Raw genomic sequence first — 24,415 nt, forward strand, 5'->3', positions numbered from 1 at the left:
TCACCTGGTGAACCTACAGGGCTGCCCTGAGCTCAGGCTTTTAGTCTCTATAGCTGGTGCTAAACAGGCCTCTTTTTTTTTTTTTTTTCCATGAAATGCCTAGTCACAGGTATTATATTGTAACGTAAGATGTTAGGGGGAAGGGGAATAACATTATTGTAGGAAAAAAATACTCTGTGGCCTCTTGGTTACTGTTGCTTTGAAACATTCTAAAAAAATTGTAATCTTGCATATGTAAATAAAAATGTGATGGTTTAAGTTTTTCTTCAGTGTTTTCATAAACTTAACTCACATTTAGTATAGTGTGGTGGTGAGACACCTGGGAGAAATGGCCTCATCTGCATAGATGTGGCTACCTCATGGACGCCTGCTGAAAAGACCCTGGCCCTGAAGTGAAGGGATCCTGTTCCAGTCCTCACACCTCCTCAGGGGTTTACCGTCGCTTCTGGTTCACCTCCTCAATCCCTAATAAGGTGATGACCTTAATAGCTCTCCTTTTCAGTATTGCGTATAAGCATGTATTGACCATTTGTTGGATGTCTTGTACGCTTGGCTTTTGATTTTGAAAAATGCCGCTGAGTTTAGACTTCAAATCCACAGAATTCCAACAGCTCTAGTGTTTTTACTTTGAGATTAAATGTTTATGTTCGTTTTCCCCATGAGTTGGTTTGTGTTGAGATGAGTCCCACAAAGTGGAGGCCAGAGTTGAACTCGGGATATTCCCATCTCACCGTCTTGCAAATTGCTTTTATGCGTATTAGGGTACCAGGCTAGATTAAAGTTTGCATGTTACACACACACACACACACACACACACACACACACACACACACGATTTTAAAGTAAAGTTGCAAAAAGCAATTGATTTGAACTGGGCTCTGTCACTTATTCCACTAGACCCAACCTAACATAGAACATAATCATAGTAACTGAGCCTTTTAGTCTAGTAATGATTTAGCTGTAAACAACTAACTGGTTATGCCTTAACTAGCTCCCTACTACTTAACTCAGCTGTGGACAATAGAGTTGTTTTCTCTGAGTGGCATGCAGCCATCATGGTGAATGTTTTTAGAACCTGCTCTGCTTGTAGGAGCTGTATAGGTCTCAAATCTCTGCTCAAATTAACTGTAGTATTTTGAATTCATCTAAGTAAGTTTTGTTCTGAACATTCATAGATACCACATAATATGTATCCACATATATGTATGCTATCTGACGTCTATCATCTATGTGTATCTATTATATAGGTTTTCACATAGATGAACGTTAGCTGGCTTAGTTTGTATTGTGACATATGAAAGCTGTAATTGTTTACTAGTTTCCTTGGTTGGAAATGCTAGGCTGGTGTGCCTTGGAAGAGAAGAAGAGCCCTGTTGAGACACAAATTGAAGAGCTGAAAGGTTTTAAAGGTGAATAACCACATATGATTTTACTTTCTGCTGTGGATATTCAGCGTTACCAGTTAAGAGTTTCTTGTTGTCAGTGATGACCCCAAAATATTACATAGAACATTCCAGAAAGGAACAGTTTGTTGAGTTTTGTCACATCTCTTTCTTAGTAACATGATATTGTGCCATCTTGATTTTTCTCCGTCTTACCAAACATAAGAGATGACTTTGTTTAGTATACCGTGCAGTGTCTACCCATACTTTGTCTCCTAGGCCGCAGTCACTTGGTAGCCTTCTTGGAAATCACATCAAGCAACTCAAAGCACAATAGTGTTTTAGGGTCAAGAAAGCATTATTTGTTGGGTATCTTATGCTTGTAATAGCAGGACTTGGGAAGTTGGGACAGAACAGTTGTCCTGAGTTCCAGCCGTCTTCAGATACTGAGTGAGACCTGGTCTCAGATATAATAATAATAATAAAACCAGAGAAGAAAACCCTCATCATTTTACTTAATAATGGTCTCATCCTTCCAAGATTGGTGATTCTGAAAATTCAGATATGCCAAAAAAATTTAAGTACACAGTGATTTAAAGGAGACACAATCACCTCGTGTTACCTTTGTTACAGTAATATTCTATTTTCTAGGTATGGTTTCTAGCATCTCACTGTTCCTAGTTTATAAAGTAAGCTATCCGAGGTAGGTGTGTGCATAGGGAAGCATAGTATGGATAGGGTTCAGAACCAGCTACGGTTTAGGCATCCATGGGAGACTTGGAACATGATCCCCACAAAGGAGAGTGTGTTTATTCTCCTAGAGTAAAGTTATCCAAGCTTTGCCTGTTAGTCCTCTGTAGTGTGGCATTCATCACCGAGAAAAAGCAACGTGCTTGCTGATCTCAGCCTGAGACTTTATCTTTGACATCGTGTGCCTACGCTGGCAATCATTACTCACCCAGATAAGCTTCTCGGTTGACTTTTCAAAATGTAAATGTCAAAGTTGTAGTTGACCTTGCTTTGAGGGATCATACTGTCTTGATTCTGAAACAAACCTGGAATAGACAGGATGTTAACAAACTGACTTTATACTTTCGCAGCAGCTTGGGAGCAATGGAGTTAATGAGAGGAAAATTAAGGAAGGATTTATCAACTGCTGCTACCCCTATTTGGATTCATTATTGGTTCTAAAGTTTGACCATTGAATATTTAGCATATGTTTCAACATGAAAATCACTCAGGTAACTTTAAAACCAGTGCCCGTGCTTTCTCACACGTTGACCTGTTCTGGTTTGATTGGCTTGGTCTGGGCCAAGGGCATGGTTAGGATTACTCTGCCACCAGATTTGAGAGTGACTGGTTAGCATCAGCAGCTGAAGTTTGGGGTGGAGGCACTGCTGTTTTTAAGGAGCTAAGCTTGATCTTGAGTTTCTAAAGATTATATTCATCCTCTATAAAGTATTTTTTTATTCTTAAAATAAATTTCCTCTCCTTTTTTTTGAGAAAGTATACTAACTCCATCTTATACTTGCTGAATTAGCATGTCCATGATCACACAACTGCAGTGGATACAGTAGATGCAGTGGATTTTGGAAGCAAGACCCAGTTTCCAAACCTCTGTTTCACGGGTAGGCTTAGCATCAGACATTGAGTTTACAACTATGTCATGTAGCTACATTTGGGATATGGTTTGCACTTAATGGCTCAAAGTAGTTTTTATTTCAGGTTGTCTACAAAGTTGACTATCCCTTCTCTGTTCAAAACAATGTCTCTTATCATATATTTTTAAAAATGCTACACACTCCAATGACTATAAAAGTGTGTAACACTAACAAGGAGATTAGATACTTGGGCTGTGTGTTGAAACTCATAGTAAATTATCTGGTAAATTCTGTTTTCAAACTCACAATAAAACTTGTATTCATAGTAAATGGCAGTCCTCTTGTTGTATGAGAAGTTGTTTGCATAATTGCAAGAGTAAGAAAGCTGGGTATATTTAGCTCAGTGGTAGAGCACTTGCCTACCTTGGGTTCAAGTGCAAGGCCCTGGGTTCTGTCCTCAGCTCTGGGAAGGGGTGATGGTGGAGGGACGGAGGCACAGAGGGGCAGACAGACACAGACCATGCATGCAAGCATACAAGCACACAAGAGTGAGCTTACCAAATGAGAGACATGTTCAGTAGAACAATGTATATTTTCTCCTTTAAAGTCTTAATTTCCTCCTAGTGAGGTAGAGAGAAGCAGAGTAGCAAGTCCGTAGGATGTATCAACATAGCAGTGCCAACCATCTTTTTATTAAGATCTCTTTTAATTAAGTTGGTCAAGTATATGAAATAATTTGGGGGGGGTGGGTGACACCAGGAAATTGGCTCCTAACCGTAAGTGCTTTGCTAAAGAAATTAATCTGTACCATGTAGGGGAAGAAAAAGGAAACATGGTATTAGGTACAATCAGTACTATGGTGCCAACTTAATGTCTGGTTTATGCTTAAGAGTTTTAGATCCCATACCCTACCTCATGGGTTGGCAGACTGTGTGCTCTGACAAATGGTGACCTGCAGGCCAAGACGGGACTCGGCCTGTGCTTCTCTCCCTTTGTTCATTTTTAAATTGTAGTAAATAATCCACACAGTGTAAACTTTCCTATCTTAAAATCTTTGAAAGTGTACATTAAGTTCTATTAAGCATATTCATATTGCACCCCCTTTTCCACCCCCATTGTTCTGTTAAGACAAAGTTTATTTCCATTAAATACAGACTTGCTTCCACCTTTGATGCGCCTGGCAGCCAATCTGCTTTTTGGCCATGATTCTGACCATACTGAACACTTCTCATAAGTGGAATCTAGTCTTTTGTAATCTGCTTAGTTCACATGGCTTATCGCTTTCCACGTTTACACATTTTAGCTCGTGCGAACACTGCATCCTTTGTGTTGGTTAAACATACGTTTGCATGTAAAGATTCAGCCATCCGTCTATGGATGCTTGGTTTCTTCCAGATTTTAGTTACCGTGAGTAGTGATGTTATACATCTGAGTGTACAGATAGCACTTAGCGATCCAGCTCTTAACCCTTAGATATGTGGTGAGATGTGGAATTGGTATCTTCTCCCTCCCTCCCCTTCTTCCCTTCCTTTCTTCCTTCCAGTGAGGGTCTGATTATATATTTCAGACTGCACTTGAACTCAAGATCTGCTTCAACGTCCTGATATTGGGAGCATAGGTGTGTGCTATCATGGCTTTAGTTTTTAACTATATTTTAATTGTTTGGAGGCAGGGTCTTGCTCTGTAGCTCTGGCTTCTTGAAACTCGGTATGTCTCTGGAATACTGGGATTTCAAGTACGTGCTTCCATGCCTAGCACTTATTAATTTTTTGAGGAGTTTCTATCGTGTTTTATTTAATGGTTATATCATCTTACCTTCCCATTAACAATAGATAAAGCTCCTAATTTCTTCACTGTTTCAACAACTATAATTTTCTGGTTGCCTCTTAGGCCAATAGTAGCCATCCTAGTGGTATGACAAAGTCTCTCATCCTGGGCTTGGTTCATGATTTCCTGATGGTTAATGACTTCATGGAGCTTTTCTGTTGGGCTCTTCTTTTGCCTACTTCTTTACCTTCTTGGGAGAATTATCTGTTTAAGTGCTTTGAATGATTTTGAAAAATAATTACTTGGTTTTGGTTTTTGACTTTAGGTATTCCCTGAATATTAATTGCTTGTTTTCTACCTGTGTATTCAAGGAGCTGAATTAACTGGCACCATGCATTTGGATACAGTGTTTCCAGTGAAGTTGAATCCACCAGATTATAATCTTGTAGCCTGCAAAGCTAAAAACATTTACACACTCAGATGCTTTATATAGAAAAGTTGGCTGACACCCAACTTAACTTAGGAAGTGAACACATGAAACATTGATTTTTAAAATTAGAACATGTATATTCTTTTAAATGTTGAACACAAATGTCAGTTGACTCTAAGTGGCTGAAGCATTCAGAAAATAAAATATATCTTATATTAGAGGGTTTTTAGAGTAGTACATTTATTTCATTTTTTTTTAAATGAAGACTAGGCATGGCCCTTAGCAAATGTATTTGAATGTTAACATTTAGAAGATACAGGATTAATTTCTGTTATCTTATATTGGTTGGACTTTAAGACTCCTGTGCTAGAAAAACCTTTACAAACAATGATAGATGTGGTTAGAGATGTTAGAAATAAATGTCCAGGAAAAAAATGGACCCCAGGTAGATGGAAGTCCTGTCTAATTTTTTTTTAAAGTTTAATTTACATTCATATAATGTATGTGTGTGTACATACATGTGTGCAGAGTCGGAGAGTCTCCCGACACTGTGTGTTCCTGGAATCGAACTCAAGTGTTGACTGTGGTAGCAGCCACCTTTCTAGCCCAGCCATCTTACCAGCCCATACATATCTAGTATTTTGACTCTGAACTTATTTAGGTGTTAAGTCAAACCGTCTTTATAATTTCCATCATTTTTTATTGTTAGTAAAGATATTTCTTAGCCTTGGGCCTTTTAGTGTGCTAACGTTAGTATGATAGCTACGAGACACTTTTTTTTTTTCTTCATGATTTTGCTTTGCAGAATTTTTTCCCCATCTGTTATAATAAAAACAAACTAAGAGTATGGGAGAATGAAGTTTCCCATGACTATTTATAAAGGGCCAAGGGGCTCCGGTTCTGCACACAAGCTCCCTATCTGAGGAATGCCTGTCTTGGAAAAGGCTTTTTAAGGACTGGCTGGTCTTGTGGTTCCTGGCCTTTCATAGACTGAATCCACAATGCTGTGCATGAATTTAAAGATTCAGGTATGGATTTCCAAACATCCAGAAACCGTGGCAATGAATTTTTATTTTTGGGAAATGATTCAAGTATTCTAGAGGCAAGATTTTGAAATATTATTGATCATGAACTTGAGTTCTCATAATTGGGCTTCATCATATGGTTTTGTGGAATGATTTTGATTTGATTTCTTTTTGTGTAGGTTGACTTTAAGAATTAAATGCCAAAAGTACTATGATCTATTAGGATAGTGATGGCATCATTGTAGAAAACCTCAATTCTCAGTCTGATCAATTTGAAACCTTAATACTGGGCTTCTTTTGGGTGTTGCTGTGATAGACTGTTTTGACAAATCAACTTGAGGAGCAAAGGGTATATAGTCAGGTCCATGGTTCCTGGGTACAGCCCTCATGGTGGGAAAGTCAAGACAAGAGGAACTTATGTTTACACCTGGAATGCAGTGAGTGATGGGGCATCCTTAGCGCATGCTGTCTTTATACAGTGCAGGATGTCGGTCTGTGGGATGGCTCCACCTGTGGTTACCTGTGGTTAATCAAGATTATCCCTTCAGGCATGCCGAGAGGCTCGTCATCCAGGTGATGCTACAGTTCATCAAGCAGACAGTTGAGCTTAACTGTCACAAACACCAAGCAATTGGCTGCATTTTGGTGTATTTGCTAAAACCACACCATTTCCGTTCATGACCTAATACCATAGCATCTGTAAACACAAGATCTATTTCTAAGGAAGTAGTTAAGGCACTGAACCTTAGGTGAGGAATTTATGGCCAGGCCTGGAAGATTTCCTTCTGTCTACTCTGTTGTCAGGGTATTATTTCTGCAAAAACAGAAGTCTGAAAGCACTAGATGAGTCCAGGGGGACCAATGGTAGCCAGCCAGCGTTTTAACAGCTGTTGCAGTTGTGTGTCAGTCAGTTCAAATATTCTAGAATAACAGGAAATTGAGCTGCTAATGGGAAAATGACTGAGACCCTTGCATTTTGGGCTCTCTGGGTCGTGCTAGGCCTTCTAGACCAATCAAATCAGGAATCATCCGGGTAGTTAGGGGAACCATTGAGTTGACTTTCACACTTGTGGAAAAGGAAGAGGGTCAGAATAAAGTGGAGCATCAGAGAAGCAACCTGGTCACCCCCCACACATACACACACACCCTTTGTTCTTTTAGACTCGATTGCCACTTGCTGTATACACAGTTGTAAAAGAATAGAGGCAACAGTAGAAAACCCATCCTGGTATGAAAGAGGTTGCTATCTAAGAGGATGGTATCTGTGTTTCCTGTCCTTTGGCCCACTATGTTCCTCTGCTGACTGTTACTCCATTGATGGCTGTAACATTTCTGCGCAAAGTGTCCTACCAGGCTAGGAAGTGCCTTCTTCTTAGCTCTTGTTGCTATGTTTAGGTCTGTCATTCTACATCCCTAGAGAACAGTTAGATACTCTGATTTGTTTTTTGTTGTGCTTCAAGAGGGTCAAGCTGAAAGTGGCAGAGAAGAATGTCTGTGGGTGAAAGGAGATGAGTTTAAAGTGTGTATTGTGTGATGATATGCTGCAGTATGTCTCTGTGTGTTTTATGCGCGGTGGATGAGAGTGGATGCACACGTGCATGTGGGTATGTGGACACTTGGATTTATGTGGAGACAGAGGTTGGCTGTCAGTGTAGTCTTCTATTGCACTCCTTAGTTTTGGACCATGGAGCCCTAGGGATCTGCATGTCTCCAGTGGAAGCATTAGCTTACAGGCCACCCACCAGGCCCCCAATGGTTTGTGGGATTGCATGGATGTTTGGAATGGCTTGGACACCAAGGTGAAGTCCGTCAGTGGTAGTAATGGTTTGGGTACCTAGAATGATAAACAGTGCCACAGAGACCAAGCGGTAAACATTTCAGAACTTCTGATCTGTTGGTCTTCACCATGTCCTTCAAGAGATTTCTTATCACACAGCAGTTTGTAAAAGTTCTGGCCATTTCACTCTAATCACTGAAGGCATCTGAGATGCTTTATGCATAGAAGCAGAGGGTCAAACCTTCTGTTGATTATAGCATTACTCATCATAAAGTGTGATTTGGGTAGTGGGTAAGGAACTTGTCCCAAGTTAGTCACCACATAGTTGCTGAGCCATTGTGGCTTTAGGACATTTTCTGGGAATGATGCATAGCCATGCAGGCTCTCCCAGATCCTCTCAGGGACATGTAAGGAGGACAAAGGTGATGTTGCTTGGGAGTCCAGAACAGAGGCCTTTAACTTACTTTTAGAGGCCAAACAGTTTAACCCTGTCAAGGAAAGGCTGTTTGTAGTGACATATACATTTAAAGTCTCAAAATTTAAAGATACAAATCATGTTTATTTTCAAGATGAAATGGCAACTTTTTTGCAATTTGCGTTAACAACTCTATTCATATGCAGCTTGTTTTTTTAAAAAATATTTGTATACTAGTTGTGTATATTAGTTTCTTTCCTCTAGCTCCGTGTAATCAGCTAATATTTTTAAACTATCTCAGAAACCAACTTCAGGGAGATTGGAAGGGAGAGGTGTCTTTTATTCTGCTTAGTATAGCAGAGTAATGCATTATTTGCTAAATGCAAATGTCAGGGTGACCACATTTGTACTTGGGATGAAGATTAAAAAAAAGACAAATAGCGCAGAACGTGTTATATTCAGAGGGCTGATAAATGAAAGGTAACAGTTACTAATGGAGGAAAAACACGTTCTTCTGATACTGAACAAGTTGTTCTGAGGGTTTGGATCTATGATGTTGTTGTGAAACATGCCAGTGATATTAGATTGTTTAGAATGTTTTAGGTACAAGATTATGTACATCTGCTTTAGGACAACACCCATCACTTTGGGGGATGGAGCCTGGCTCAAAGGGGAAATGTCTCCCATAGGCTCATGTTCCTGGTACTTGGTCCCCAGCTGGTAGCACAGTTTTGGAAGGATATTTTGGGATTAGGCTAGCTGATGTTTGGCTCACAAGGGCTATAAACTTTGAGGGCTGTAGCCTGGTGCTGTTTCAGATTCTAGCTCTGTTCCATGGTCTTTCAAAGTTGGAGCCTTAGCCAGGGTCTGGCTATCCAGAAATCACGCATAGCTTCCCTACCACCAGGGACCAAAACTGAAGCTGTTGAGTTACAGCTCTCAGCTCTCTTCCTCTCCCTCACAAGTTCGTTACATCAGGATTTTTGTCACCATGACAACCAAGGTACTATGGGAGTGAGAGGCTCGAATCCTTAGTCTAATTGACAGTTGTGTCAGCGAAGGTAACTCCTTTTTTTTTTTTTTTTTAGGTTTTTCGAGACAGGGTTTCTCTGTATAGCCCTGGCTGTCCTGGAACTCACTTTGTAGACCAGGCTGGCCTCGAACTCAGAAATCCGCCTGCCTCTGCCTCCCGAGTGCTGGGATTAAAGGCGTGCACCACCACGCCCGGCCTAAGTCAGTTTTTAAGTATTCTCAATAAAAAGAAGACAAAACACACCTTCCTTTTTAGATATCTGAACTCCTTAGTGTGTATGGGTTGTATCATTTATCTAGTTGTTTTTCTAGTCAGTGGCATATATAAATGACATGAAATGACATAATGGTGAGAGAACTCTTTCCAGAATCTTCATTTCTGCCATGTAGATCCCTTCCCCCACAAGGTTATTGGGGTTAACATTAACATTCCTGGTGTGACAAGTGACTTATACCCATAATCCCAACACACGGTAGGCTGTGGCGGGAGGATTACAGTGAGTTCAGGCAAGACCAGCTTGAAGCAATAGTGTGGAACTCTGTCTCAAAAACAAAACAAAACAAAAAAACCCCAAAAAAACAAACAAACAAAAAAACCCCTCAAAAAACAAAAAAACGAAAACCAATAACAGAACCTTGAAACAAGCAAAACCAAAACAAATCAAAATACCCAGGAACAACAAAATGAGCATTTCCTGTCTGGTCCCTTTGACCCATGCTGGGAAGCATACCCAGGGCCTCATGGCTGGTTACATCCAGCTCTACTTTTACAATTTGTTTGGAATCCTGGTAGGATACTGTAAGTTAAAATTGTTCTCAGATGCACATGACAAGCATAATTTAAACATTGTGCAACACAAAATAGAGTTTAGTGGTAGCACACCAGTGAAGTTGTCTTTTAAAAATTTTAAGTGTCTGTATGTGAGTTTTTTTGTTTATGGACACATGTGAGTTCAGGTGCCCTCAGAAAACAGATCTGGAGCTAGAATTCCAGGTAGCCTGTAAGGCATCTGATGTGGGTTGCTAGGAACAAAATTCAGGTCCTCTGTAAGGGCAGTGGGTGCTCTTAACTGCTAAGCCATCACTCTAGCCACAGTAAAGTCTCCAACAGAAATAACATTTCATAGTGAATCAGATGTAAAAGTTTAGTTAATTCCATAACATGAAGATTTTGTTTCACGGTCACCAGTCTGTTCTCAGGTACTCCAGACCCTTATGCCCTGCACGGGAAGCCATGTCATCTGCAAATGTGTGTTGGCATATTATTTTCTTCTTTATAAACTTAGTAGACTTTAGCAATCATTCCTGTTCTTTATAAAGAGCCTTATGCTGTTGTTGTTATGCTTTACCCATTGGCCGATATTCAGGTTTTCTTCTTGCTTCACACTCTACCTTTTGCTACAAAGCGTTCACAATGTATTTTTACATCTCCTCTGAATTGGAAAAAAGCTGAGGCCTGTGTTCCTGGCTGCTACTTTTGTGTAAATAGCAGGGTTTAATTTAATTTCTACACACACTTAGACCAACAACAGTTAGCTCTTCCATAGGAATCATTTGACTTTGTGGGAACTTGAGTCTTAGGTCGATGTTGGGGATAGAAACAGGGACTTTGCTTATCTAGTAAAAGAGACACTCCACTGTGTGGTACTAGAGGCGGGTAAAGTAACTGCTCCCTTTTATAAGCACTGACAGTCGGCTGCTGCTAAGATGCTGTTAGATAGTAGTGTTATAAAGTCGCTGGTGTAGATTTGTCACTCTTGAGATTCAGTCTAGCTTTGTTTATGCTATGAAATATATTCATTCTTCTGAAATTATACTAACTATAATCTTCTAACAGCACAAGTGAAAATTTTTAGTGCTGTTGCTATGGGTCAAGCGTAACAGGACCTAGAGACGCTATTCTTATTTACAGGGTTAACATTCCTGTTTGAATAGGGACAGGAAAGAGCGTGTGATTTATAAGTCAGATTGGAGGGGTTTGAAAGTGAGGTAATTGTTGAGTCCTCACAAGCAGGCAAGCAGCACCTCGTCATTCCTAACTTGTGTCAAGGCTGGAAAGTCTGGATTGTCAGCGGCCTTGGCATTTTGGTGCAGGATTCCTGTTAGCGGAGGAATTGGCCTGTTGACACAAACAACAGATTGAAGCGTAAGATAGAATTATGAATGGGTTGTTTGTCCTAGTTCTAAAAAGAAGAGATTCGGGGGTAGGAAATTAATTGTGTCAGGCATGGTTCAGACCTATGATTCCAGCACACTTGTAATCCAGAATATTCAAGGCCTAGGCAGGGGAATCTGAAGGTCTAGTTACCCTGAACTATATGATGAGACTCTTGTCTCAAATAACAAAACCTGTATTTACCAGGCTGCCAAAAATAATCACCTAGAGAACACATCCTTTTCTCTGATAGTTTTGATTTTTTTTTTCCTCTCAAAGATGTAAGTGCTGCTGAGATTTTTGTTTTTTGTTTTCCCTACCAAAATGGATGTAAAACTGTAAACTTTCATAGAAATGTTTGTGTGTTTTCCCCCCCCTTTACCCAAGGATATTTTGACAATATGTTGGCATTTTATAGTCCCCTAAAATAAGATGAATTCCTAAGTCGGACTTTATCTTTAAAATCAACAAGAACAGAACAGTAAACCCTTTGAGGGACCTGCAGGGAGGTAAGGAAGGTGTCGAGAGGTAAGGGCATGAGGCCGGCTGTGAGGGATGACATTCATCTGAGTGCATTATATACATGTGTGGAATCATCAGTGAGCAAATTTAATTAAAACAAAACAACAAGTCCTTTGTGAAATGATAACACAAGGGCAGGTGATCCCTCGGAGCCGAGCTTGGGGCATTTAATAACGAGTCACATTCTCTTTATTCATAGCTTTCAGCCTACTTACAATTCTCTGATGAACTGAGCCAGCATGCTTGGCTCTCTGGCATTTAACAGCATTCGTTTTGGTTTCAAAGAAAACTGGTCCATCCAGAAATCAGATGGCACTTGGCAGGCTGCTGTTGGAGGGTGAGCTTGGGCAGAAGATCAGGTGCTGAGTCTCTCTGCATTGCTTGTTGGCTTGGACACTCTGTGACCAAGTAGACAAGTCTAGTACCACGGAATCAAACAGGGAATAAGACTGGCAGGTACCAGGCATGCGCCGTGTACAGTAAATTTCAAATAGCCACCCTCAGTTATTCGAAAGCAGCCCAGTGTAATATTGCTATCTTTACTACAACAACTAACGAGAAACCAAAGGGACAGGGACACCCACGTCTCGTTTAACGTCCCAGGAAGTAGAGGATGGCATTTGGTGAAGCTTTCTTAGTTTTCCAGGCAGATGCCACTTGGCTGTTTCACAGGGAGAGCCATAACCTCTTCCCCCAACCCCTATTAGATTAGGAATGTGCTATCCAGCTGATGGCCAGACCGTACTTCAAATCATTCCCCCAGGCCTTTCTGGGAGCCCATTTCCTCCTGCATTGGATGGGAACACCTGAAAGTGCCTTTCTTTGACTTTGGCAAGACGTAGGCAGTGACTGCACATTGTCTGTGGGGGAGCTATACTCAGCCACACCTGTATTCAAGGGAAGTAAGAGCTCGCCACCATTGTGACTGCAGGTCAAACGCTGAAGAGAACATTCCCTTTTACAAACATCTCCCACCTAGCCTAAACAAGACATTGAAGCATGGTGCCCTGCAAATGCTGTAAAATTGTGCATCAGTCTAGAGTCTGACTTTAGTTGCTACGGATAAGCACGGAGAGTCCCAGGAACTCCTCGGTCTTGGCTCTCTGAGATGATGGCGGTGGGTGTACTGTTTAGTGTTTGAGGGGAGCAGGCACAGTGCTAGTCTTGGGTCATTAAAGCTGTGACTCTTTGTCCACCCTTGATCAAAAACTTTGTGCCAGGTGCGGTGGTGCACACCTGGCATGCTAGCTCCTGAGTGGCTTCAGAAGGAGACTGCAAGCCTGAGGCAAGTCTGGACAGTTTACAGAGACGCTGTCTGAGCGGGGAAGGGTTGGATGACAGATTGTTGGACTCCCACACACAGGCCCTGGGTTTACGAACTGCGTCGAAGAGCCTTTATTTGGGGCAAATATGGTTACATGGGTCTCCTGGTTTTCTTTCTGTTGGCTGTGATAAAACACTCTGACCAAAAGCGTCTTAGAGAGGAAATGGTATTTGGCTTATACTTCCAGGTCACAGTGCATCCTTGAGGAAGTCAAGGCAGGAGCTCTAGAAGGAACTGAAGTCAGTGGAGGAATGCTGCTTACTGGCTCCCTTCCAGGTCTACCTTCTGCTAGCTTTGCTATATGTCCTGGGCCCACTGGCCTACAGATGGTGCTGTCATGGTGGGCTGGACCTTCTGACATCAACAGAGACAGTGCCCCACAGACATGTCCACAGACCAGTCTGACTGAGGCAAATTCAGGAAGATTTCATCTTTCCAGGTGACTCTTGGTTGTGTAGACTTATAGTGAAGGTAATGGCAGTGCATTCTTATATTAACTTGGATTTTAAAGGTGTTTTTTGTTTGTTTGTTTTAACAAAAATATGTGCCAGAAATTGAACCCAGGACCTTATGCATGCTAGCTAACAACTGCCTACCACTGAGTTGTATGTAGTCCTAGACGTTTGTAAGTTGAGAGAAGCTCCCATATTCCATATATATATCTATATCTATATCTATCTATCTATATATATATATATACACACATATACATATATACATATATACACATACATATATATATACACACATACATACACACATATATATATATACATACACACACACACACATATATATATATATATATATATATATATATATATATATATAGTCTCCTTCAAAATTTCTTGACCCCATATCTGCTTTTCCATAGTAGATGGTATTAGTCTGTTCTGGTTACACCTAGGCATAAACTCAGCATTTAAGAGATTTCAAAGAAATAGGATGCTTCTTATAAGCTGACAATAATCAGTGTGTTTTACAAGGTAATTTGCCAAATGGCAGAGACTGACAGCTGCAGAGGTCAAACCAATATTTGTAAAAAAAAAAAATTAAGTAATATAATTTCCCCAAATGAGTATTTTTGAAGTTAGACTTCTACATTTAAAAGGTACAAGTATAACTCTGGTTATACTGGGCATGGTCTCACACACACTTTTAATTCCAACACTTGGAAGACAGAGGCAGATAGATCTCTTTGAGTTATTATTATATAATGAGTTTTGGGCCAACTACAGCTACCTAGTGAGAGCCTGTTCCAACCCCTAAACCAAGCCAAACCACCACCACCACCAAAAAACAACAAAAAAGACAGTGGTGTTGACTTGCCTGGATCTGGTCGCAGGAGTGACCTGTTGGCATGTGAGCACCGTGACATACTCTTCTGGGCTCAGCAGCAACATCCAGCTGACATCCACTACTTGTTCCAGAGTTATCTTGAGCTTTTACTATGCAGAGTCACAAGACCAGGCAGTGGCAGGTCTGAAAGCCAAGCCTCAGTGTTCTAGGAATCTATCTGTGTCTTAAGAATTGCTATATGTTCAGCAAGGCCAGAGTGTAGCAGAAGCAACCTTAAAATGGGGCAAAACACTTTCTAAAACATTTATTTTTCTTAAATAATTTTTCACTGTAAAATTAACACCCTTAATACAGAATATTGAAGAATTCGTGACTTTAAAAAACAGTTTTGCCCTGTGGAGATAATAATGCAAATAATTGGCATTTTAACATCTCCCTGATGCATTATGATGTTACAAATTTTCATATTTTATACAACAAAACCCCAGTGGTCCAGTACTCTGGAGAAGGTTGGGTTAAGCAGTTTTCTTCTCTTATTGAGTCCTGGGGATACCGCCATGTGCATTGAGTAGGACTCTGGTGGAAGTCCAGTCAGCAACATTTTACAAATTTGTCAGAGCACTGGTTTAAACCTTAAAGTCCACAGTGTTTCCAAAGTAGTGCATGTAACATTGTAGATAGAATGCATGCTTCTAGATTGTTTAGTGAGCACTGTATTTTCTGACTACATGTACTGCATTCATGTTTTCTCTGAGTTTATGCTCTAAGTTGTTAGTTAACTTTCTTTTTGAAATGTTTGCCTAGCAAGTTCTGGGAGTAGCCTTATGTAGTTTCGTGTTAGGTTTAACCTTTCACCTTTTGAGCCTTTGAACTGTTCCCAGTGAAATCATTAACTGAAAGGTATGTAAGCTTTAGCATCCAGAGAGGACCAATTTCCAAGTCTGGTGCTATGAAGGAACCACCCGCACAGGTTTAATTCCACTGCTAGAAACTGAAAACTAGAAAGTTGCGCTTTTAGAGGAATCTGTATTTGTCATTGGGGTGAGGTACCAGATTCTTTGGGGGAAATAGAGGCAGTTAGCCATTGGGTGGAGTTGAACTAAGGTCTGACTGCATGTAATTGCCTCCCAGGTCATGGGTGTCGTTTCCTCTGTGACGGTTTGGTTGCTTTAGAGATTTTTGAAAGCAGTTCCCACTGTTACAGTTCAGGCGGGCTTTGAACTTGCCTTTTGCGTACAGGGATTTCAGAGTTGTGCTACGAACCCTGCTCAGATGTGCGCATTGTATCAGTACAGCTTAGCTCTGGGCTTCTCAGCAGTACTCTGTAGGATGTGACCACCTGACCCTGGGGTATAGGAGCATGAAAGGGTTGGGACCTCTCAGGCTTTTTTAAAGGGCCAAGAAGCTGGGTCTCTGACTAGGAATGGATTTGAAAGGGAGAGGGTTTGTTAGAAAAGATGTGGGGGTTCAGCTTTCTACTCTAATCAACAGTTAACTTTTTAACAGTAACATGTATTAGTATTTGCTGAAAACCAGCTTTATCAGATATTGGGTTGGGCATTAGCAGGAAGTACACTGACAATATTACTATAAGACTTGGAAAATATATATATATATATTCATATATATATTCAGAGTATGTCACGGTGCTCACATGCCAACAGGTCACTCCTGCGACCAGATCCAGGCAAGTCAACACCACTGTCTTTTTTGTTGTTTTTTGGTGGTGATAGTGGTTTGGCTTGGTTTAGGGGTTGGGACAGGCTCTCACTAGGTAGCCCTAGTTGGCCCAAAATTCATTATATAATAATAACTCAAAGAACTCAAATAACTCTCATAGAACAAGATCATGTTGGCTGAGGGGGAAAGGTGATTCTGTCTTTTAATAATATTACACCTTTGGCTGGCAGATTACTTACAGGGTAGAGTCGCTTGTACTCAGGTATGTCAACCTGAGTTCCATCCCTAGACCCCAAGGTGGCAGGAGAGAACCCGCATGAGAGAGTTGTCCTCTGACCTTAAGTTGTGCTGTAGTGTGCACATACCTGCGCTCACACACATACTGATTGATATATATATATATATATATATATATATATCTTTAAACAACCTCTGAGATCATGTAATACCTGGCTAATATAAGGAACATCCCAAGTATTTGAAATGCTAGTTAATCAAATAGTTTTTAATTTTCCCATGGTGAATGTCATCATGTGTCTGGTCTGTAAGGTCTCTGGGCCTTTTGAGGCAGTGCACAGGAATGTCCATTGTATGAATGTATGTATTTTCTTCCTCGCTGGTCAGAATTTTCCACAGCTTGGTCTTCAATGGACTCTGGGAGAGGCGGTATGAAAACTGCCTTTCTTGGCCGGAACTTTTAAAGGCAAGTGTGGAGAAAGCTGTCCTTACCAAGGACCGCGGACTGCAAGGGCTACTAAGGTGCCAAAGGGAAAATTCCTGCAGGGAATATTTCGTAACCCAGGAGGAGTGAGGATCATTGCCATGGCAGCAAAGGGCAGTTAACTTTGGCACTTGATTCTCCTTGCCAGGCGGGCCCGCTCAGCAGACACGGGCCAAGCTGCCAGTTGGCCAGGCAGCAATGGAGGTTGTTCTTTATCTGAAGACACTTGGACAAGGCATCTTTAGTGCCTTAAACCTGGGACTGATGTTTGTAGAGCGACAAGGCACACAGTAAGCAGTCGAAAGAGCGATGCATAGAGAGAAGACTTAAGGACAGTAATAACTCCTTGGGAACACGTTCATGTAACATGTCTATAGCTGAGCGGTTAACATTTTTGAGTATCTACCATATCATATGACACATGCAAGATTGACTTTACCTGCCCACTTCCAATCTCCCCCCTCCCCATTTTGTTTTGTGACAGGGTCTCCCTCACTGGGCAGGCTGTCCCCAGATACGCTAGGCTGGCTGGCCACAGAACCCTAGGCATGGCTCTGTCTCCACCAAGAGTCCTTGCCACTGTGACAGACTTTTCACATGGTTTCTGAGGACCAAAGTAAGGTCGCACTGTTCCTAAGGCAGACCCTCCATGGACATGTCCAGGACTGTCTCTCTCCCCAGCCTCAGCTCTCAGTGTTTTTTGCTCAGAAAGTCAGTAGTTGGTATTTGGCTTGGGATCGTGGTTTCTCAAGTGTAAAAGCAGGCTGCTTGGTAGCTCATTAATTCACGGAATGTCATTCTCTGTAAGCACTTTTTTTTCTAGCCCGTGGCAATCATTAGAAAAGGTTTTACCGGGTAAGATGTAGAGATAGTGAGAGTACACCATGTCTATATTAAAAAACTTTCTTACTGTTCCTAGAGGAAAGGTAATAAGCCAAGCGCACGAGTGGTTTTTATGGTCAGCTATGGTCTCTCCCCAGAAGACGTTGTCTCTGAGCCTGTGACCGTCTGGTCATGCGTGGGAAGTTTTTCATGGTGCTTTTATATCCATCCCACGCGCACAGACTGGACGGTACTCACTGAGGTGTTCAGCAAGTCAACATGAATAGTTAGAAATAGCCCCTCTCTACTCCATGTATCCAAAATGAGAAAGAACCATTGATGATTGATGAGAATATGTCTCAAGATAAATACTCCCACATGAATGGGTGATGTGCTTCCTCTTCATATTCTTCCTTAAAAATATGTATGTATGTATGTTTGTATATGTGTGTATATGTATGTATGTATGTTTTGTCTCCATGTACACCTGTACACTAGAAGAGGGAATCAGATCCCATGGGCTACAGTCATAGGCAGCTGTGAGCTGATTTGTAGGCGCTTAGAATTGAACTCAGGTCATCAAGAAGAGTAGCCAGTGCTCTAAACAAGGAAACCATCTTTCTTTTTTTTTTTTTTCCCACTTTTTTTTATTACGTATTTTCCTCAATTACATTTCCAATGCTATCCCAAAAGTCCCCCATACCGCCCCCCCCCCCACTCCCCTACCCACCCATTCCCATTCTTTTGGCCCTGGCATTCCCCTGTATTGGGGCATATAAAGATTGCAAGTCCAATGGGCCTCTCTTTCCAGTGATGGCCGACTAGGCCATCTTTCGATACATATGCAGCTAGAGACAAGAGCTCCAGGGTACTGGTTAGTTCATCATGTTGTTCCAACTATAGGGTTGCAGATCCCTTTAGCTCCTTGGGTACTTTCTCTAGCTTCTCCATTAAGAGCCCTGTGATCCATCCAATAGCTGACAGTGAGCATCCACTTCTGTATTTGTTTGGCCCCGGCATAGTTTCACAAGAGATAGCTATATCTGGGTCCTTTCAGCAAAATCTTGCTAGTGTATGCAATGGTGTCAGCGTTTGGAAGCTGATTATGGGATGGATCCCTGGATATGGCAGTCTCTAGATGGTCCATCCTTTCATTACAGCTCTAAACTTTGTCTCTGTAACTCCTTCCATGGGTGTTTTGTTCCCACTTCTAAGAAGGGGCACAGTGTCCACACTTTGGTCTTCATTCTTCTTGAGTTTCATGCGTTTAGCAAATTGTATCTTATATCTTGGGTATACTAAGTTTTGGGCTAATATCCACTTATCAGTGAATACATATTGTGTGAGTTCCTTTGTGATTATGTTACCTCACTCAAGATGATGCCCTCCAGGTCCATCCATTTGGCTAGGAATTTCATAAATCCATTCTTTTTAATAGCTGAGTAGTACTCCATTGTGTAAATGTACCATATTTTCTGTATCCATTCCTCTGTTGAGGGGCATCTGGGTTCTTTCCAGCTTCTGGCTATTATAAATAAGGCTGCTATGAACATAGTGGAGCATGTGTCCTTCTTACCGTTTGGGACATCTTCTGGATATATGCCCAGGAGAGGTATTGCTGGATCCTCTGGTAGTACTATGTCCAATTTTCTGAGGAACTGCCAGACTGATTTCCAGAGTGGTTGTACAAGCTTGCAATCCCACCAACAATGGAGGAGTGTTCCTCTTTCTCCACATCCTCGCCAGCATCTGCTGTCACCTGAATTTTTGATCTTAGCCATTCTGACTGGTGTGAGGTGGAATCTCAGGGTTGTTTTGGTTTGCATTTCCCTGATGATTAAGGATGTTGAACATTTTTTCAGGTGCTTCTCTGCCATTCGGTATTCCTCAGGTGAGAATTCTTTGTTCAGTTCTGAGCCCCATTTTTTAATGGGGTTATTTGATTTTCTGGAGTCCACCTTCTTGAGTTCTTTATATATATTGGATATTAGTCCCTTACCTGATTTAGGATAGGTAAAGATCCTTTCCCAATCCGTTGGTGGTCTTTTTGTCTTATTGATGGTGTCTTTTGCCTTGCAGAAGCTTTGCAGTTTCATGAGGTCCCACTTGTCAATTCTCGATCTTACAGCACAAGCCATTGCTGTTCTATTCAAGAATTTTTCCCCTGTGCCCATATCTTCAAGGCTTTTCCCCACTTTCTCCTCTATAAGTTTCAGTGTCTCTGGTTTTATGTGAAGTTCCTTGATCCACTTAGATTTGACCTTAGTACAAGGAGATAGGAATGGATCAATTCGCATTCTTCTACATGATAACAACCAGTTGTGCCAGCACCATTTGTTGAAAATGCTGTCTTTCTTCCACTGGATGGTTTTAGCTCCCTTGTCGAAGATCAAGTGACCATAGGTGTGTGGCTTCATTTCTGGGTCTTCAATTCTATTCCATTGGTCTACTTGTCTGTCACAGTTTTTATCACAATTGCTCTGTAGTAAAGCTTTAGGTCAGGCATGGTGATTCCACCAGAGGTTCTTTTATCCTTGAGAAGAGTTTTTGCTATCCTAGGTTTTTTGTTATTCCAGATGAATTTGCAGATTGCACTTTCTAATTCGTTGAAGAATTGAGTTGGAATTTTGATGGGAATTGCATTGAATCTGTAGATTGCTTTTGGCAAGATAGGCCATTTTTACAATGTTGATCCTGCCAATCCATGAGCATGGGAGATCTTTCCCTCTTCTGAGATCTTCTATAATTTCTTTCTTCAGAGACTTGAAGTTTTTATTATACATATCTTTCACTTCCTTAGTTAGAGTCACGCCAAGATATTTTATATTATTTGTGACTATTGAGAAGGGTATTGTTTCCCTAATTTCTTTCTCAGCCTGTTTATTCTTTGTGTAAAGAAAGGCCATTGACTTGTTTGAGTTAATTTTATATCCAGCTACTTCACCGAAGCTGTTTATCAGGTTTAGGAGTTCTCTGGTGGAATTTTTAGGGTCACTTATATATACTATCATATCATCTGCAAAAAGTGATATTTTGACTTCATCTTTTCCAATTTGTATCCCTTTGATCTCCTTTTGTTGTCCAATTGCTCTGGCTAGGACATCAAGTACAATGTTGAATAGGTAGGGAGAGAGTGGACAGCCTTGTTTAGTCCCTGATTTTAGTGGGATTGCTTCCAGCTTCTCACCATTTACTTTGATGTTGGCTACTGGTTTGCTGTAGATTGCTTTTATCATGTTTAGGTATGGGCCTTGAATTCCTGATCTTTCCAAGACTTTTAGCATGAATGGGTGTTAGATCTTGTCAAATGCTTTTTCCGCATCTAAGGAGATGATCATGTGGTTTTTGTCTTTGAGTTTTTTTATATACTGGATTACGTTGATGGATTTCCGTATATTGAACCATCCCTGCATCCCTGGGATGAAATCTACTTGGTCAGGATGGATGATTGTTTTGATGTGTTCTTGGATTCGGTTAGCAAGAACTTTATTGAGGATTTTTGCATCAATATTCATAAGGGATATTGGTCTGAAGTTTTCTATCTTTGTTGGGTCTTTTTGTGGTTTAGGTATCAGAGGAATTGTGGCTTCATAGAATGAGTTGGGTAGAGTACCTTCTGTTTCTATTTTGTGGAATAGTTTGTGAAGAACTGGGATTAGATCTTCTTTGAAGGTCTGATAGAACTCTGCACTAAACCCATCTGGTCCTGGGCTTTTTTTGGTTGGGAAACTATTAATGACTGCTTCTATTTCTTTGGGGGATATAGGGCTGTTTAGATCATTAACCTGATCTTGATTCAACTTTGGTACCTGGTATCTGTCTAGGAACTTCTCCATTTCATCCAGGTTCTCCAGTTTTGTTGAGTATAGCCTTTTGTAGAAGGATCTGATGGTGTTTTGGATGTCTTTGGGATCTGTTGTTATGTCTCTTTTTTCATTTCTGATTTTGTTAATTAGGATGCTTTCCCTGTGCCCTCTAGTGAGTCTGGCTAAGGGTTTATCTATCTTGTTGATTTTCTCAAAGAACCAACTCTTTGATTGGTTGATTCTTTGAATAGTTCTTCTTGTTTCCACTTGGTTGATTTCGCCCCTGAGTTTGATTATTTCCTGCCGTCTACTCCTCTTGGGTGAATTTGCTTCCTTTTGTTCTAGTGCTTTTAGGTGTGTTGTCAAGCTGCTAATGTGTGCTCTTTCTAGTTTCCTTTTGGAGGCACTCAGAGTTATGAGTTTTCCTCTTAGAAATGCTTTCATTGCGTCCCATAAGTTTGGGTATGTTGTGGCTTCATTTTCATTGAACTCTAAAAAGTCCTTAATTTCTTTCTTTATTCCTTCCTTGACCAAGGTATCATTGAGAAGAGTGTTGTTCAGTTTCCACGTGAAGGTTGGCTTTCTATTATTTGTTCTGTTATTGAAGATCAGCCTTAGTCCATGGTGATCTGATAGGATGCATGGGACAATTTCAATATTTTTGTATCTGTTGAGGCCTGTTTTGTGACCAATTATGTGGTCAATTTTGGAGAAGGTACCATGAGGTGCTGAGAAGAAGGTATATCGTTTTGTTTTAGGATAGAATGTTCTGTAGATATCTGCCAGATCCATTTGATTCATAACTTCTGTTAGTTTCACTGTGTCCCTGTTTAGTTTCTGTTTCCATGATCTGTCCATTGGTAAAAGTGGTGTGTTGAAGTCTCCCACTATTAATGTGTGAGGTACAATGTGTGCTTTGAGCTTTCTAAAGTTTCTGGAAACCATCTTTCTACCCTCTTCTTTCCAGAGTCTTGCTAAGGGTCCTTCTCCTGAAAGCACAGACCGTCTTGTGGACGGAGAATTGGGCGACATCTGAGGAGCCTTTGCCCTTAGTTGAGCTCTGAGGTGCCATCAGTTGGCCAAACTTCATTTCCACATGAGTCCTTTTAATCATAAATTGCCCAGGGTCATTTTTGAAGGAAGACATGTTTTCTAATCACAGAAAATAGAAAGCATCCCAACCAGGATACTAGTGTTCTGTGAAGTGGAGAAAGCAAGTGTGACCAGCAGCAGGGCTGGGCAGCAGACAGGTGTTTGTTCACTCATTATCTAGTGGTTTTTATTTGGATAAACTCGCTAAAAGTTTAAACAGCTTGAATGCACATCGCATATTAGTATTCAAGTGATTTTAGAGAACTAAGTAACTTCCAAGATTTGTCAAACCCCTTCAGTTTCTAGTAAGCATTTGTCTGTTTTCTGAAAGTAACAACATTTTGGTCTATGTACGCAACTGCCCTGAGTAGAGAGACTTGGAAATTCATGGGTTTAAAAAAAAAAAAAAGAAAAGAAAAGAAAAGAAAAGAAAAAAGAAGTTGGTGAAAAACCACCGAAGGTTTGCAAATAGTGACTGCATCAACTTTTTGAAGAATGATCTCCTCCTCTTCCTCCCCCTCCTCCTTCCTTTCTCTCCTCCTCCGCCTCCCTTTTCTCCTCCTTCTCTTCTTCCCTCCTCCCCTCTCCTCCTCCCCTCTCCTCCTCCCCTTTCCTCCTCCCCTCTCCTCCTCCCCTCTCCTCCTCCCCTCTCCTTCTCCCCTCTCCTCCCCCTCACCTCCCTTCTCCCTGTCCTTTTCCTCCTCCTCCTCTTTCTCCTCCCTCCCCTCCTCCTCCCTCCCCACCTCCCTCCCCTCCTCCTCCTCTGCTTTACATCCCCCAGTTCTGGACATGAGCAACTTTCTGCCACAACCAAGCTTTCCTTATTAGTTCCTGTTTTTCAGTTGGAATTGCCAAGCCACCACAGCTTCTATTTAAGGGGAAATTATTCTTTTTATTTCTTGTTTCTTTGATGGTTCATGATATTTGGGAAGCTCTTTAAATGTTTAATAGCATTTGCTGTTCTCATTAACATTCACAGGATAGACAGAGATACCCTCTACGTTTGCGGATTCATCCTTTTATTTGATTCTCTTCTCCCCCTTATCTGGGTAGCTCTGGATGACTTGGAACTGACCGTATAGACTAGGCTGGCCTCAAAATCAAAAGAAAGATCTGCCTAAGAAATGCACCACCAGGCCCAGCCGGCTGATCGCTATGAAAACTTTTAGCACCAAAAGCTGTTAACACTGTATGTCCTGTTTTCAGTATTTTCCAGCCTTAGTGGAGACCGGCAGCTTTGTTCACCGGAGCACTTTACTGTTTTAGTTTATTATTATTTTAGAGTTTATTTTCCTTTGTCTTAACTTAAAAATACCTGTATTTTATAAAGCTAAATAGTCCCTTATCTTAAAGCAATATTAAATATCTGCTAGAAATAAAATAAGGGTTACTCTTTCCTGTTAAATATCCACAATAAATAACTACCCAAACCTGGTCAGTTACTAGGAAATTAGAAAAATGTTCGTTTATTCAACATATTGTGAAACTGTCTTTATGTTAGAAACTGGAGGTTAGTAGTAAGTATAAAAAGGCAAGCTTTCCTGTGCTGCAAGTTTAGAATTGGT

General features: G+C 40.9%; 1 protein-coding gene across 11 annotated transcripts in view; it reads left to right on the forward strand.

Moving 5' to 3' along the window:
- Nucleotides 1-24,415, forward strand: part of Cobll1 (cordon-bleu WH2 repeat protein like 1) — a 159,298-nt gene that overhangs the window by 4,026 nt on the left and 130,857 nt on the right. The gene's annotated exons all lie outside the window — the stretch shown is intronic.

Source organism: Mus caroli, unplaced genomic scaffold (genome assembly GCF_978045245.1).
Source record: "Mus caroli unplaced genomic scaffold, Mus_caroli_1 scaffold_2, whole genome shotgun sequence".
Taxonomy (NCBI): Eukaryota; Metazoa; Chordata; class Mammalia; order Rodentia; family Muridae; genus Mus; species Mus caroli.